A 12,725-nucleotide genomic window follows, 5' to 3' on the forward strand; every position below is an offset into this window, starting at 1 on the left:
ATAATTATTCTATATATAGCTGTATTATTTGTTTTTGAATATGCAGGTTTTTGCTAGATTAGTTCTAAGATTAATCGAAGATTAACTGGTTCAGACCAGTTATTAATCGCAATCAATTTTTATAATCGTTGTGCAGCTCTAATAGATATATAGGTATATAGATACACTAGCTGTGCTGGTATACATAAAGTGATGGCGTAACATTATGAGAAGCAGTAGCACTTATTAGTAAGCTTACTCAAATTAGCCATTGGAAATGTAGCACCCGAATAGCAACTACATTACCTGTCACTGTTTATAAGCTAATTTTTAACACCCGTACAACGCCGGGCATTCCGCTAGTCCTTATAATAAACTTTGAATGTATACATATCTTTGTTTCAAGCTAAATTTGCATTCATCGGGCTGCACTAGCACGATGACTTTATGCGAGGTAGTGTCTTTTTTGTCTAAAACCAAGTAATCTGATTGGCTGGTTGGGTTTTTTCTTACCTTCCTAAAATGAGAGAAAAGATAACTCTGAGATCATGGACAGCTGATGCTAATTTAGATATTTTTAGCTGAGACAAGATAATTCAGGTTTGGTAAATATGAATAGTTTTTCAGTGAGACACAAGTTATTGTGTGACAAGTGATTTGCATTGTTTCAAGTTTTTTCAAGGCTTCATATACTAAATTATAGATACAGTGTGCCGCTATTAATAGTCACTAACAAAATCTCCAATGTTTACAGGTCAGACAAGGGTTTCTACTCCTAACACTAGCAGTGGAAGAGGGAACCCAGCTGACAACGAATAAGGTGACACAAATCAGATGGTAAACATTTACCTAATCAAGAGACAATTCCAAGGAAAGAAAAATGCTTCTATTGCGTTTGTTGACACTGCTTCAACGTAGTCGAACAAAAGGCAGTTTTCATGTTCATATTACAGCAGAATTTTATAAAACTATTGATCTATGACTTTGCAGCTATGCATGTTTTCAACTAACAACGCATTGAGAGATATTATCCAATTATTATTAGAAACTTAATTTTCTAAATAAAGCTATAATATTCCAGGTAATCACCATGCTTAAAAGGCTGTTCTATAATGATGAACAGTATAACTCTGCGTGTCTGTTAATCAACAAGCAAACATGAAGAGCGTACAAACCTATTCAAATGATAAATTTACACCAGGTCTTTAGGCAATACAACGCTGTCCTGAAATTCAAAGGATACAAACTAGAACAAGGTTTACAACAGCCATACTAATTATTTATCTAAATGATATAATGGAAGATATTGAGGCTGGGTAGAAGTCATTTTATGACATGGAAAAATATGTAAGTAATTTATGCTGATTTGATGGACAGGCAGACGCAGCTGACACAGATACTCCTAAGCTTTTTAACCTTGTTGGGACCTTTTTTTTTCAAATAGAATACAGCAGGAAATAGTTCTTATAAGAAAACAGAGCTACAAAAGCTGTCATTAGTGAGTAAAAGGGTGAACTATTAAGTCTCACTTTATTTTGGTAAATGTTGCAGCATCAATAGAAAAACTGAGTCAAATGAATCAGGCCTTTATTGGTGGTCTCAGAGTAGTAAGTTACAACTACATCTCTCTGCTCAACAAACTGAGATATCATGGGTTAACTTCACTCTGCTCAACAAACTGAGATATCATGGGTTAACTTCAAGATAGAATTTGACTTTTTTAGATCAATTTGTAAGCGAACAGGCAGTTCTATTGCAAACATTAAAAGTTTGATTGTTTTTGTGTGCAACTTTCGACAGGAAAGGAATAAAAACCTTAGCAATTTTTAGTATATTATAAATTTTTTTCATAGTTGGAAGAAAGCGAAATTGTAGTCTGCATTTTAAAGAGTTTTTACAAAGCCAAAAATCCTGAAAAGCTATGAAAATAGCTTGCCGTAAAGCAGGTTTCAACTGGTGACCCCAAAGATGGTAACTTTCTACTTCTGTCTTCCACTCCACAAACTGTACTACTGTAAGCTTTGTTGGCATAGACTCTGGCTTCCTTATTAGGTTATATTGAAGGTAGGTCTAAAGTTTTACCAGAAACATCAAAACCTATGTATTGTTTCTTTTTTTCGGGATAAAAAAGAAGGGTGAGGTAATCCTATAATTTACAGATTACCTTGAACTACCTTTGTAGATGATCTAAAGTAGCAAATTACTGCGACAGTGGTCTGCTCTACCGACTGAACAATCATAGGCACATTGGTAGGTAGAATCTAACTTCTGATTACATAACTTCATTGCATAGTTAGCTATGCAGTTTCCCTCAAACCATTCAAACCTAGTTAATGTTTTGCAATAAAAACCATTGTGACATAATCTTAAAATTTGCACAGAGTTACATTTGTGTTTTTTGATAGTTTGTTGGTAGAGCGAAGGACTATAGGAGTGGTTTATTATTCTTAGATCACTAGTTCAAATATGGTTTTTTGGTCGTCATTTGGTGCGCTACCAAATAATCTCTCATGTGAACAATGATCTTGGTTGCTTTTAAGTGACATTTTAGTCAAGTATGCAGTTCCATCTACAAAAAATTGAAAGCATGATGCACATTCTTCTGTCTTTCACAAAAAAATCATAGAAAAAAAGAGTCTACCAATATTTCGATAGGGTTTCCACTGTTTTTAGTGTTTCAATTGGCATTGAAGTTGACATGGTATACTTAGCCTTCTTCCACTCAAGACCTCATGAAATATTGCCAAGAAGTTCATTTGTTTTTCATGGTAATTGTTGAGTAGAGTTTATTGGCTCCAAACCAAAATGTCAAGATGTTTAAATAGTCAAGGTTTGGCAAGCCTGAATCTTTTTGAAAATTAGTCATATTCAAGTAACTTAAACACTCTTGACTTACTCTTTTTACTGAGTAAATTACCTTTTAGCAAATGTCTGTCACACTGTCTCAACAAATTATAGATTCAAAAAACAAATTTTGTACCCTAAACTCTGAGCATTACTTGGTATTTTCACCAGGTATTTTGCTGCTGAAAGGATCAAGAGCATTATTGGTCCACACAAGGTTTATATGTTTCTCTTCATGACATAAGCATATAACCTGATACTATAATATGTTTAATTTATGTGATTACCTATACTATTAACTGCTTTTTTTGCCTAGAAAACTGTTAAAAGGTTTTGAATTTTTCCATGTAAGCAGTTCATTTTGTAAAAGCCGGCACAAAAATTACACTCAGACTCTTGCATATACTTTGAGATTTGGAGTAACAATCTGTTACTCATTGTCGTGACATTCAAAATTGATCTCTGCTCATCTGTTGTTCCATAATCATAAGTGTGCCATTGGATTTTTTTGTGGTGGCTGTAGTGAGCTAGACATTGTCGGCTACATTTTGGGAAAAAACTCATACATTATTTTGGTAGTCTTCCTTGCAGTAGTTTCAAGTATATCTGTATTTAGTCATTTATTACTATCTTCTTTGTGTATTAAATAACATTTTGCCAAAATTTATGTATTTGCCATCACGAGTTTGACCACACTGATTTAATGTAATACTCCTTGTTATTGTAGGCCAACCATATAAAAGGCTGGCAATTTTTCTGTGATAAAAAAGTAGCCCTTGGCTGCGGCGGTGCCCGTTGTGTGTGAATATATAGCAACGCACTCTATTCTCATGCGCGATTAATTTCTCAGCCTGAAAAAGAGGAATTAACTAGTGTGCCATAAAAACCGGGCAGCGTCTTTTACAGCTTTACCTAAAATCAATAAGCTGTGGGTAATCTTGGCTCATTTTAGCCTCAAAAGTTTGTGCTTTTAGAGCGCCTGGCTGCCTTCAAAGTGACAAAAATACAAGACTGTAATATAGAATTTAACATGAAAAATTTATGTTAAATTTGCAATGTCTAGAAACCTTTGTTGAGCTAATATAGAAAACATTGCCAGAGTAATTTATAGTATAGACATGTTGATAGAACAATAATAATAACAGTAATAATAATCATAATAATTATAATAAACGAGCACTTCAATAATGAAATAGAAAATACGTAGCTGTATAGTCAGGAATACTCGCTCGCTACAGTTTAATTTGAATATGAGTCCCCCACCATTAATACTTTCTTTTTGTAAATAATGTGCTCAACAAATCTACATGCCTCCTTCTACTTGATCTCTTTGCTAGCTATTCAACACTTGTTGAGAGAGTTGTTAATGAGACTAAAAAGAATTTGTTACAAAATTGCTCTGTACAATTTACAAAAGCAGCAATAAGGTTATCAAACTTACATCATAAGCTAAATTAAAAAAGATACAAGGGCTTTAATGGCTCAAAAAAGGTTTTTATTTATATATATATATATATAAGGTTTGTTTCTATATATATCAAAAGGAACTATATATATCCATTGTTAGTGTACATGTTTTTTCTTTTTTATTCAACTGACATTTATAGGCGAAATTTTTTGCTTAGTTTTAGGTTTAAGGTACTGGCAGCGTGTTAAAACAATATCGGTGCAGTACGTTCGATGACAACTAACTTTCGGGATGATTAATTAATAACATGTTTTTGTATGTGTATCTTGGTACATTGTATGATTATTATATTATATAGCACGTTTACCAAAGTACATAGTCTGTTTATCATGATACATTAAAAACTTTCAATTGATTCTAAAAAGCATATTGCAAAGTATTTAATAAAACTATTACATCATTATAATCTTAAAGCTCATCATCATTGTCTATATGATCACCATCTTCAACCTCGTCGGTCGTTTTATTACTGCACTCTATGCAGCCACATAAACTTCTGCAAACTTTTTTTGCATGAGCAACTGGTCCATTGGACAAGCTGCCTGGGAATAGCTCTGTGCCCATCAGGAAATCATTGCCAAAAATCTCATCATCGTATTTACTCCAGCCATGGTTTGTGTGATCTGGTGGCACCATTAATGGTTGAACTGCCCACTGCCGTATTGCTGCTTAGTAATTGACCCTCATTAAATGCTGATGGAGAGAACCCTCTTGGTTTTTTTCATAAGATGCCGTTGTTGAGAACAACCAGTATCTGGCATCGGCTAGACTTGTAGAATTAGGCTTGCCATAAAGATGCAGTGTTGAGCATGTTAGTGCGTTGAACAACCTTTTATCCATTAGAATGTGGTAGTTGATTATATTGAATTATGCAATATATGAGAGCTAGCTTTGGAAATCAGTATAACTAGTAAATTAAAGTTAGCGATTGTTTACTACCAACGCTGACGAGTCGCTCGGCGAGACCGGAAACCGACCACAAACCTAACCTCGATCGGAGTAATTTAATACCCCCGTACTACAACATGACGTAAATGTTGGTCTACGGCTCCGATTAACTGGTTCGACTGATTGTCCATGGCGTAAGAAAAATTTTATTTTTGTATTAGGGTATATTACCCACTATTTAATGGCCAATTACTCTAAGCTTATCAACTAAAATAGCGGTAGTAAACCGGATTAATATCGACTAGGTTAAGAACATGCTAAAAGTCTTAAGCTACCATAGACCCCATTCTCAGCCACCTGTTGACACAATAATGCCCTGTGGCCACCAGACTATTTTGGGCTAGCTTGAAAATTGTTTCATGTAACGGTTAACAGAGCTAGCTATTAACCTAAAGCAAGCGTTTTAAGCCTAAATATATTAACCAATGTGGTTACTACTTGTCCAATGAATCCATTGCATTCCATGTAGCTTAATGGTCAAGTTGTTTGCCTCTAGAAAGTTTATATATATAGCTTAGTTTATATAGCCTCTAGATTTATATATATATATATATATATATATATATATATAGAAACATATTACTAGAAATATATTTACTAGATTTATATATATATATATATATATATATATATATATAGAAACATATTACTAGAAATATATTTACTAGATTTATATATATATATATATATATATATAAATCTAGTAAATATATTTCTAGTAAGTTTCCGGTTTCTTACAAAAACTGAGTCAGTTTCATTGATGCTTTATAAACTAAACAATTGAAACTTGTCTTATATTCATTACTTGTATTTACTTGGATCTGAATTGCCTAATTTGCATCTGAGAGAAACGCAGAGAGAGAAAAAGAGAGGCAAAGAGAGAGTGAGGGAGAGAGAAGAAGAGAGGGGGAGAGAGTGAAAGAGAAAGCGAGAGGGGGGAGAGAGAGGGAGTGAGAGAGAGAGGAGGAGAGAGAGTGGGAGAGCAATAGGGAGAAAGAGGGGAAGAAAGGTGAAAAAGGCGGAGAGGGGAAGAAAAGGGAGAGAGGAGGAGACAGCGATAGAGATAGGGAGAGCAGAGTGAGAAGGACAGTGGGAGAGAGGGAGGGAGAGAAAGAAAGATAATAAGAGGAAAAGAAGGAAGAAGAGAAAGAGGGAGAGAAAGAGGAAGAGGAAGAGGGAGAGAAAGAGGAAGAGGGAAATACGGAGAAATGGAGAGTGGGAGAGAGAGGGGGAGGGCAAGAGAGGGGGAGAGCGAGAGAGGGGCGGAGAGAGGGAGAGAGATAAAAAGAGAGGGAGATAGAAAGAGAAAAAAGGTGAGAAACAGAGAGGGAAAAGAGGAAATAAAAATACAAGGAGAGAGAGGAAAAGAGATTGCTAGCAAGAAAAAATAAAGAGTAACAGATAGTGTTAGTCAGTGATATTATATGAAAAAATATCAACATAAATAATATCAAAGGAAACCAGAAATGAAAACAAGAGTTGCAGTTCAATTGACAGTTTTGAAATTAACTATTTAAAAAGAACACCAGCTCAACTTGATAGAATTTTAAAATCATATTATAACTGCTTAAGAGGTGTAGGTAAAGGTCAGAAAAAATTATCTTACTTCTTTATCCACACATATATGGTTGACAGTATTAAAGAGATAGTGCTCACTCACTTAATTAGGTATAGCTGCAGTCATTGTTAAAATAAATAAAAAGTTTGATCTCTTCCAAATGGGTGTTATCTCAGAGCGTTAAACAGAACATGCACCTGATACGCAGGAAGACTTCCTGAGGTTATTAAACACATTTTTATGATTCAGAGGATTGTCAGGAATACTACTAATAAGTGTGTAAATCCGGCTAATATAAGCAATAAGATATTATAAGCAAAGACAAAAACAGTAATCATTGCTCTGTCAGCTTCCTATTACCTATTAGCAGATTTTTTATATTTCATTACAGTGAAATGAGATATAAGAAATGTAAGATTGCTTTTATAGAGAATGTGCTCTCACAATCGGTGCCGTAATCCTCCTCATGATTAACCGGCATCGATAAAACTTGCCTGTTCTACCTCTGAAATTATGCATATCAGTTATATTGAGATTAGCGACACTTACCCCTATGACATACCACTTACCTCTATGACTGCTCAAATGGTAAGTTTACATTTTAGTTTGTAGATTTCATTAATGGTTGCTGTTAGTAGCTTGCTAACAACAAAGTCTAAAAGCCTAACAAATGTTTTACACACTTTTTAGCCACAATTAGAATAGGAAATTGATTGTAAGCCTTTGCTTTGCTCAAAAATGATTAAACAAATTAAATGTACTTTTATATTTGCTATTGTAAGATCTTCACTTTTTTTAATTTTTCTGACGACAAGTCTAGTTTTTGTATTATTCTGCTACTAACTACATGTATATCTCCACACTGCATTTGTCATTAGCTAAGATATGTATAACCTGTTGCTAAATAATATTTCAACTGTTGAGCCAATTCCAAATGTGTGCAAAATATTTGTGTTGGCATAATATTGTGTGATACCATAAAGCATCTCAATCTTTGTCATACGTGTAAGTTTTTTTATATTAGTTCATATTATTGACATACTGTTGTAATACCAGTAATATGATGAAATTGTATTTGATGAATTTGAGTAACTTAAGCTAGTAACAAAGGTAACATTTGGTTAAAAGTTTCATGGGATATATAAGTGTGTATAAATATATATGAATGTATATGATTTGTATATGTATATAATTGATATGTATTATCTACTATATTTATAAAATCAGTAGAACAGACTAAAACTTTACATAAATCACTTCATTACTATTAGTTTCATGCTTGGTAAGGACAATCATCAGATAATCTGAAGATTATCTGAAGATTATCTGAAGATTAATCTACAGTATGCTCAGCAGTCTCTGCACTGTGAGAGATTGTCATGAGTAACTTGTATGTGCATCACTAATTATTTTGTTACCAACTTTTTTTACTGGAACATACATGTAATTGCTTGTCTAATAAAACCTATAAGTTGGCAGGAACCCAGATAAATTGTCACAACATTCAAGCCAAACAGTCTATAAAATATTTTGATACCACATTATTCATCATTAAATTTTATATAAGCTGGTGCCATAAAATACTACAAATGCGTCCCAGAATGAGAAAAAACTTTTTTTGGCCATTATTTAAAAGACTGTTAACATGTTCGAGTCGAACCATTTAACAAGATTATTACAGTTTACAGTATTATTATTACTATTGCTGATAAAATATGAATACCAACTTTGAATAGCATTATTATTTCATAAAAATCACCCAAAGGTCATAGATCTAAAGTTAGCAACAAATGGTAATGGAGAAAACTCCTCGAAGTAGGGTGGAGGCTACTCTCACTTTTGGCGTATCTATGATTTGCTCTTGGAACCAACTCACTTTTACTCTGTTGAAACCAAGAGTGCCCTAAACCCAATCAATACTTTCTGAGATAAAACCTGCTAAAACCAACTGGAGGCAACTCAACTCTTTGTAGGAACAATAACTCTTTAGTTATATAATTATTGTTGCAATCTAGTTTGAGTGATAATAATTCAATAATGATCAGAAGTAATAATTCTCTAACGGATAAACAGTTTTATTATGGTGATAATATTATGTGTCTTTATCAAGAGCCAAAAACAACCTGCCCTGCTAAAAAACCGTAGCATTATTTATATTACATAAGTGAGTAGGTTACGGCTTAACAGCTATTGGTCAAACTGACCAATTTAATTGCTTTGCTGACTCCTGACTTCGCAAGTTTTTCACAGTTGCAACAAAAAATTGAATGACAACTAGCTATTTTGGTGCAACTAACAAACTATGCTCATTAAGGATTGCCAAAAGTGTGTAAAAGCAGCTTGACTGTATAAACATACATCCTTGGGGTAGATTTGCAAAATTTATCTTTTAGTCTTTCCAATGGTTTTTAGGATCACACGCTCTAATAAGTAGCAGTTTACTGTTCTACTATACTAACCCACTTTGTTTCTATAAACAGTATTGAAGACAGTATACCAAGTTTTTCAAGGTACCTCGCTTCAGTAAAGAATGTTAAATAAAATAAAGTTTATTATAAGACCTACAGTATCATAGCAACAAAAGTATCAAATAATACAATAGGACATCTATCATAACATTGGAGTGTAAGGTACATTAGACTGTGCCAAAATTAGATTGAACTATAGTCTAAAATATAATACATTCCAATATTTTGTGAAGTAGAAAGCGGCATTGATGATCTACAGTGTAACAGAGAGAGTTAGAGTGTTTCATGGAGTTCAGAATATGATAAAATAGAATATATACACTGCGAAGTCATAGTACTAGGTAAAGGTACACATAAATAGTAAGCTGCATAGAACGCTTTCACTATCTTTGAGTAGAGTGTACTGAAAATAGAGTTTGGTTGTTTCTACTAGTTTGTTTGCTACAGAAAACTGTTTTAAAAAAGGCAATTGGTGTATGATTAACAAAAAGTTATGTAGAAAAAACAAAATAATCACGCATACTACCGATTTTTTTTACTAGTGATACACTCATCCTGTTTTGTAAATTTGTATCAGATGGTTTCAATTGAAACAACACAATAAAACAATTTGGTTTCTCATCAACCTTGATCATAAATTTGTCATGTAAACTTTACGAGTTCATTGTTTTGATATTAAATTCAAGTTGGTTCGAATGAAGCGCTGTTGAAGTGTTGCGGTCAAAGTAATCAGTAATTGACAGCATAAGTAATCTATTGCACATGTTTACTTTAAGATTTGAAGAGCATACCAATCAGTGTATATGGTACATAATAGCAACTGATAAAGGGGTTGCTATGAAATCATGTTTACACTTTAGAAACTTTGCCAACATAATGGATACTTTGTTAACCACTATAACTCAGATACCACTACCTGTCAACCACATCATGCTAGAGCATTGAGAAGAATTTTGTGTTGAGCCAGCCAAAGCTCCTTGATAAGTTGAAATAAAAAAACCCATTGTTTTTATTCTTGTGTATGCATCAAGATTTGACAACTCCTAAACACGCATTAAGTTATAGCAAATATTTTTAGCAAGTTTGTGAATAAGTAGTTTTTGTTATTTAAATCATTTGTCAAGAACACTTACTTTTAGATTATTTTAAATGATGAGAGTTCATTCAACGTATTTGAGATACTAAGGCGCAATAATGCGTATTGCTTCAGTTATTTTTGCACTATTCTTGTAAGAATTATAAGCAAGCTTGCTTTATGTACATTAATAAATAATTGAACGAAAAATAAAATTAAACTGTGAAATGTAAGCGACTCGATTAATAATTACAAAGACATGTTATAAATGAGTGTTAATAATGAATCCATTTAGAGTATTCAATTAAATTTAGCATGTAGGCAGCAAAATCCTTGTTGATGAGGTTGTATAAATTTTATGTGCTTCATTCGACTAAAATCACTTCATCATAGTACATGTATAACAGGTACTTTGAGTAAATATGTTACGAAACTTTCTTGCAGCCATTTCATTGTATTTTGTCTTAAATATTCTGTGGTTGCCTAACCCTCTCATTATATATCGTTTATACCTTTACGTCCTCTTTGTCTATTTTTCAAGTGATTGCATAACTGTCTTGTTATATAGTGTTTATTTCTCCTCTTTGTTTATTGTATACTGCATGTATCTGGGTCAGTTGAACACAGGAGTTCAGTATTGCAAGATGTACAGCTTGCTGGTTTAAAGTTAGTTAGAACAGTTGATGCCTTGTTTATTGTTAGTGACCAATGGATACGCCAAAGTATTGATAGTTTAGCAAAAGCATAAGAAACAGTTAGCATTGAATAATAAGATGTGATATTTTGATATTCTATAAGTGGCTTCATTAGATATTGTCACGTTTGCAAGATGCAAAATAGTTTTTGCGCAGACATTTTTTTAGGGTAAAAATCAGTTCTAGCTGTTTAGTTTGACCTTCTGCCAAACCTGAGAGTATGTGACGTTTTTTCACAATATCCATTTTTTTAATTATTCTTAATCGTGAAGTAGCCTAAAACACATTGTTTATAAACCAAAATGAAAAACTTTCCCTCGTATATACACATAAATCTGTTATGTTTAGCTCAGCTGTGATAATCAGCTGTTTAGTTATAGAGAAACACTTTGACCCAACAAACCTACTGTAATGAATCCAAGAAATACAGCGTATAACAAAGCAATCTATGCTATGATTGCTTAAACAGTTGTTAGCTAGTTTAAAAGGTTGTTTTAAGCTTCAACCAACAATACGATATATTTTACTTTCATCGAATTCATGAGAAACCATCATTTTACACTGAAGTGGAATCAACACTGAGTTAGCCTGTGGTTTTATGTATACAATTAGAAATGTATACAAATAAAGTATATGTAAGTTGTATGTAAGTAAATAGTAGTATAGTGTGTACCTACTAAAGTATAAGTTGCAGCTCCGTGATAGCTGCCCATTGTTACATCAAATATGTAGGTTGCTTGTATTCTTCTTGTCAAAGGTTCGTTGTTGTAAAATAATAATTATTTCTTTGCTTGTGTGATTATTTCTCTGTTTGAATTTAGATATGCTCGTTTCCCTGCGTAGTCTAATGCTTTAGTAAGTAAATTTTTGGTTATGGAGAAGTAGAAGTTGACTACATTAAATGAGATGAATGTATTTGTCAGGTATGTTGTTGGACTCATCTACTACTGCACGCATATCCTTCCAAATGTTTGCTATTTTATTCTTTATCAGCTTGTTGTTTATGTGAACAAGTATCCATCTGCTAATTATACCTATTTTTGACTTTGCAGGATTTATAAGTCTGCAATTAGATTTGTTTTTGAACTTTGCTTCTTTCATAGCAAGTTGCTCAATTATGCTGTTAATCTTTAGGGTCCTAGCAATCATTTGGTGAGTAGCAGTATTTTTATTTAGCTGTTCTTTTGGTGGCCTAAACTACTCGAAGTAAAACCCAAAGACTGAAGCATATTCTCAAATAAAGAACAATTTAACCAAGACAAAGCACCATATTAAAAAGCACATGAAGATGGTGGTTACAAGTACCAACTTGAATACAAACCCAAAAAAAAACAAAAAGAAAAATTGACAGAAACACAGACAAACAATCTGGTACAATCCCCGATACAGTGAAAATGTGAAAACCAATTTTGACAGGAGCTTTATCAACATTATAAAACAATGCGTTCTTAAGACCCCCAAACTCCACAAAATATTTAACACACACATTTTATGATTTAGCTGGTCTTGCATGCCAAATATGAAAGCCAAGATCGATGCACGCAACAAAAGCATTCTAAAAAAGTTCAAACACACGACATCTACAGCTGAAAAAACTTTACAACAACATAAATATACTTCTTTCATGTTGTTGTCTGTTCCTGTCATTTTTGCTTGATACACTGTGCTTTTTGTCTTACAATTTTGTCCT

This window comes from Watersipora subatra, chromosome 11 (assembly GCF_963576615.1).
Source record: "Watersipora subatra chromosome 11, tzWatSuba1.1, whole genome shotgun sequence".
Lineage (NCBI taxonomy): Eukaryota > Metazoa > Bryozoa > Gymnolaemata > Cheilostomatida > Watersiporidae > Watersipora > Watersipora subatra.